At 34.0% G+C, this 5,353-nt stretch overlaps 1 long non-coding RNA gene across 5 annotated transcripts; it reads right to left on the minus strand.

The window, feature by feature from the left end:
• Nucleotides 1-1,294: 1,294 nt before the first annotated feature.
• Nucleotides 1,295-4,637, minus strand: LOC110806112 (uncharacterized). 5 transcript variants are annotated; one of them, XR_008925333.1, is made up of 7 exons: nt 4,358-4,637; nt 3,546-3,598; nt 2,867-2,969; nt 2,739-2,773; nt 2,385-2,493; nt 2,082-2,292; nt 1,295-1,787 (listed from the first exon to the last, which is right to left on the minus strand). It is a non-coding gene; the product is annotated as an uncharacterized lncRNA (long non-coding RNA). The 5 variants fall into 5 exon arrangements; XR_008925374.1 differs by having other exon boundaries at nt 1,295-2,153; nt 4,358-4,636; XR_008925301.1 differs by having other exon boundaries at nt 1,295-2,218; nt 4,358-4,636.
• Between the last annotated feature and the right edge of the window lie 716 nt (nt 4,638-5,353).

Genomic DNA, 5,353 nt, shown 5'->3' on the forward strand with positions numbered 1-5,353 from the left:
AAATTTTCGATTTTAATTTCTAATAATTTCGTAAATATTTGAGGTTATTTATTTAAATTAATTTTGAATTTTTTTATTTCTTTTCTAAGTGAGGAATGGGTAGAATAAGAAGGGCGTAATTAGTCTAAATATGTGTTGTTTAAGTATGCCTTTCTAATCAAGTGTTTATGTGATTATGCCTTGATGTTGTGATCTTTTAATTAAAGTTTGATCATGTTTTGTTTTGCTTTATGTGATCAATTGCATCACGATTCATGATTAAGCATGACTTGTGCATTGAAATTGTATGGCTCAACGAACTTACTTTGTTTTGGAACACTTTTAGTAAGACTTTGTAGTTGTTAACTTTCAGTATTAAGATGTTGATTTCAAAGTACGCAAATCTAGGAAACCTGGAGAAGCTAGACTGTGAGACCCCACACATTTATGTCAAGAAGATTGAGTTTGCCTGCAATTACTTTGCTTCAGTGAAGAACCTACCTGAATTGAGAAAGAAAGATGTTATGGCAGATATGGTTATTCATTGCTTACCTTCCAAGAACCCATACATAGAGCTTAAGAACCGATTTCGGGATATGCATATGGAAAATGGTATTCCTAATTACTACAAGTATGGTACTCCAGATGGTAGATGGAGATACGACTTGGAGATTATGACTACGATTATAGAGCTAGCAGAGGAATGTTTTGATGATGGTAAGACGGTAGAGAACATCAACCTTACAGGATTAGATCATGATACAGAGACTCAGATGGATGACACTACTAGAAAAAGGGGTTTTAACGACAAACTTTTTCGTCGTTATAAGTCGAAAAAGTCGTCGCTAAAACCTTTAACGACGAACAAAGTTCGTCGTGATTTTTGTCGTAATAGCTTCCGACGTTATTAGTATTAACGTCAATGTTCGTCGTGAATTTTACACGACGAAATTATTGTTCGTCGTTATTTTTTAACGACAAAAAGGTTGTTTGTCGTTATTTATTAACGACAAAAAGGATGTTCGTCGTTATTATGTACTCAATGACGTCAAACAAACAACAAATAGTGACCAACATAGTTGACGTAAAAAGAGAATCAAATGGACACAATAATTTTAATTATCGTCCAACAACTACTATTTCGACGTTAATGTGGATAAAATAAATATAGTTTGTCGTAAATATAAAAAATATATATAACCTGCAATTCATTCAAAACCATAAAAAGTATATATAGAATATTACACTGAATTTATATTATTTAACGTAATAAATCACAAAAGATTTATAATAAACAAATTCAATGTGAACAAAACAACCAAACTAATAAGGTCAAATATATAACTTGGTCCATACTAAGAATTAAATCTCAATGATTCCTTGTTCTTAAAAAAAATTAAGAAAATTTGCACCAAATATCTAGAATTGATGTGTAGCAGCTTCGACCTATTTTTGCATTTCTGATCCAGCTTGTGATGTTGGAATAGTAACATTAAGTCCATTCATGTCTTGACAACAGCATATTTGATCAGGATACATCCAGTACTCACCTTTCCCTACTTGGAAAAGAAATCCTCAAGTTCTCTATGAGTGACTCTAGAGGATCTCAATCCTGCTATAGAATAAAGAGTTAGCAGTCAAGCAGAAAGCGAACAACAAATGTGCCTTTTAAGCTTCAAGCCAACCTTCCATGGCTCGCAAACCTTGACCTGGGACGAGAATGGGACCGGTATCTAGGAGGAGACATAGATATGGACCTAGAGTGAGACGTAGATCTTTTTTTCATAGGTGATGGAGACCTAGAATACCTACAGTGTCCAACAAGTAGAATAAGTTTAAGTGAAATGAAAATATAAACCATACAACATTGGACTACAGTCGAGAAACATAATACATAATTAAATATCATAATTGAATAAGAATATCTTTTGAACAGTCTCTTATAAAAGAGTAAGAAAATCCTCTACAAACTTTAGAAAACACAAGTTTCACAATGAAAAACAATCTCAATTAGCCAGATTCACATGATAACTAAGCAGCTCAGCTATAGCTACAAAACCTTGAAAATGTTCAACAGTATAAAACGGTGCCAGATAACATACTTGCATGCACAAACATATATATGCGAGGCTCTAGTACCCCAGCCCCCTCACAATCTTTCAGCACCGCAACCACTTACATTTCGCACCAACAAACAAGGTTCAATATTAGTATGATGAGGAATAAGCAGCCATATCATCTAAAACCAGAAAAACAAAAGTGACCATTAACATGTTGTCTTTGCTTGCAATGTTCTTGTGCTCTTTATCAGAACTAAGATATAACCGAAGAGAGAAAGTTTGTCGTTAATATATTTTCGTTAAATACCCATAATCTAATAGTGAATTGAATGTTAATGAAATTACCTAAGCTGCTTCCAGTTCTGTTTCTTGAACTTGGATGTTAAAGGACAGAGGTTGTTGCAGACAGATGAAAAACAGATCTGACTTCTGAAAAAATGTCATGTGGTGTTCTCTGTGTATGTAAAGGGAGTTGAATGTCAGCAAAAGTTACAGTGTATGAAATGTGTAGAGACAGGGAAAACTAGATTACAAGTTCTTACAATACAAGAAGAATGAATAATTTCTCAAACTTTATCCTCCATTATCTACTTCTTTCAGCGTGCTAGGAAATTAGTAACTCAATAATAGGCAATATTTATAAGTAGAAGAAGCCACAACTCTTGAAAAGGATCATGTGAAAAGGTGGGAACTATTTACCTGAATGTCAGCACTTCCATAAATTTAGTGTCAATCTGCAGTGAAGTATGGAGTATCAAATATTTGAACTACTCACAATTCCAAGGAAGGGAAAGTTAGAGAAAAACGCGGCTAGGGACTTTACTTACTCCAGTCTGATGCTTCTTAGGGTGTGATGTTACTACTTTACTGAGCACAAAATAGTAACAAAGCATTAAAGCCTAGCTGATGCTACTTCACGTCTTCATCAACCTACAAATGCCTGCAAACTAATCTGAACCAGAACACACAGGTCAAGCTAATGAACACTCCCAGTCCTAGATGGCGTATCATGTACATGTATGATATCAAAATAAGAAAGCACCTCATGTTCAAAAAGAGTCAGCCAAGCATTCTAAATACCTAGTTTACTTGTTCCAATCATATACACTGCCAGGCGATGAAAGTTTGAAACTTTTAAACCAATTCAACGCCTCCAGCTGGTACTGAACTCATCTCCAATGTTCTAGCATTACCAGTGCAAGAGCAAGACTCATATTAACCGATCGAGCAAGACTAGCTGCAAGTTCTGTGTCTATTGACTCTATTCAGGAGGGAAACAAACTTGAAAATATAGAAGTAAGAGAGATCAAAGATAAAAAAATATAATCTATCAAAATAGGTGGATTAAGTGGGAAATAAAAGATATACTCTTTGTAGTTTTATACATATTCTCATCCTTGAATCAAGTCATATGAAAATACAGCAAGTAGGGTAGAACTTCATTACGACATGCTTCTACACAACGTACACCTATATATATTTACTTATAACCATAGATATACAAACCTTCTAGAAGAACCCTGGTGATCAAAACCAGCAAATGACATTACTCGATTCATCTGCAAGAAATTGGCGACATATCCGATTATTAAGTTCCTTATAGCCGCATTGTGTAAAATTGTTTAGAGATAAATAAGAAAACACATGAGTTTTACAAGGTCGATGCTGTCAAAAAAAAAAAAAACAAGGTCGACCATCAATATGATACAGGCTAGTAAACAGGCTAATCTTTCAACAAAAAATATCACAAATTAATAAACAATCTCAATCAAACCTAGGAAGCAGTGAGCAATTAAACCAATAAAAAAGCCAAACTGCTCAATCTTTATACTATAATTTTCATCCAACAAAAAAGCCAAACAACTCAATCTTATACTATAATTTTCAACCTGAGAGTAAGATTGAACGAATAAACCAAAAAAAATTATTGCATTTCACCCAATTAATGGTACCAAGCCACAAAGGTTAACATACGGGAACCAAGAAATTCGTTAATCAACCTTCTATTTCGGATAAATTGACATAATCTCGTTCTAACTAGCACAAATGGGGATATCTTAGAATTTTTTTTTACCAAAATAAGGAATTGGTTATATTGGAATTGGAATTGAATTAAACATTAGAAAACCCGTAAACAATAAGTAACAATTTGTAATAGTACGAAATAATTCATTGCCATATATAAACCCTAGATTATGATTATTTTGGGTGAAAATAAGAACACAAATTTAATTAGTTGAACCAGACAGCAAAACCAAAACCTAAATCCTCTTGTAGAGGAGCAGAAATCGTAATTCAGAAATAAAGAGGGAAAATACCAATGGAACGTTGCCTCCTGAATGCTGTTTGAGTCTTAGAAGCAAATATGAGAAATCAAGGCTTCATGTGCTTGCAAAAACTGACGAAGAAGCGGAGAAAGATGGAGATACTCTCATACTCGAATCCATATGTGATGAAGTTTTGGGGAAAATTGAGAATTGTGGTAACCTAGTTAGCCGCAACCGAGTCTTTGAATCTGATTTTAGTGAGAGAAGAAATAAATGAAATTTGAGCGGACTTCAAAAATTAAAACCAGCGCTTAGAAAGTGGGAACAACGACAAACAGATTTTAATTTACTTTTTATTAATTTTTTTTAATTTAACAATTACGAGGGTCATTAACTCTGGTCGTTATATGGCAGCGCAATTAGGCATTTAACGACAAATTTTTGATAATGACGTAATCGATTTGTCGTTAAACATGTATTTTCTAGTAGTGTGAGGATAGTGATGATGATGTTGTTGAGATTGAGAACCCTAACCCTATCATTCCTGAACCCACTATTGAGATCTCCAGTGACACAGAGATTGAGCCTGAAATCAACAATGATGAAGTGAACAGTGTGTTACAGCAAAACAATGAGGATATGGAGTATGAGTCTGATCCAGAGGAAGACTTTGATGATTTTGAAAACCATGAGCCCTCTTCACCTGTTTGTAAGGGTGGCTGGATAGTTGAGTAGCATTTTAATCTTTTGTAATAGCTAGTGCCTAGATTTAGTGAAGCAATAAAGTAGTACACTACTATTTATGGCTTTAGTAGTTCAGTTTTGTGGTTTCCAAATAAAGTACGATCCAAAGGATGTTTTTTTTTTTTGAAGTAATAAAATCTAGAATTCCTTCTTATATCCTTAATTCTAAGTCTATACTATATTTGAGCGATTATCGCGAAAGGAATTTTATGCATTTCTTCAATGAAATTGTACTTGCAAAGTGGTCCAATCTTTCACCACTTGAATTTTGTGATGCGGACTAAAGGAAAAAGCGGCCCATAA

Source organism: Spinacia oleracea, chromosome 1 (assembly GCF_020520425.1).
Source record: "Spinacia oleracea cultivar Varoflay chromosome 1, BTI_SOV_V1, whole genome shotgun sequence".
Classification (NCBI taxonomy): Eukaryota; Viridiplantae; Streptophyta; class Magnoliopsida; order Caryophyllales; family Amaranthaceae; genus Spinacia; species Spinacia oleracea.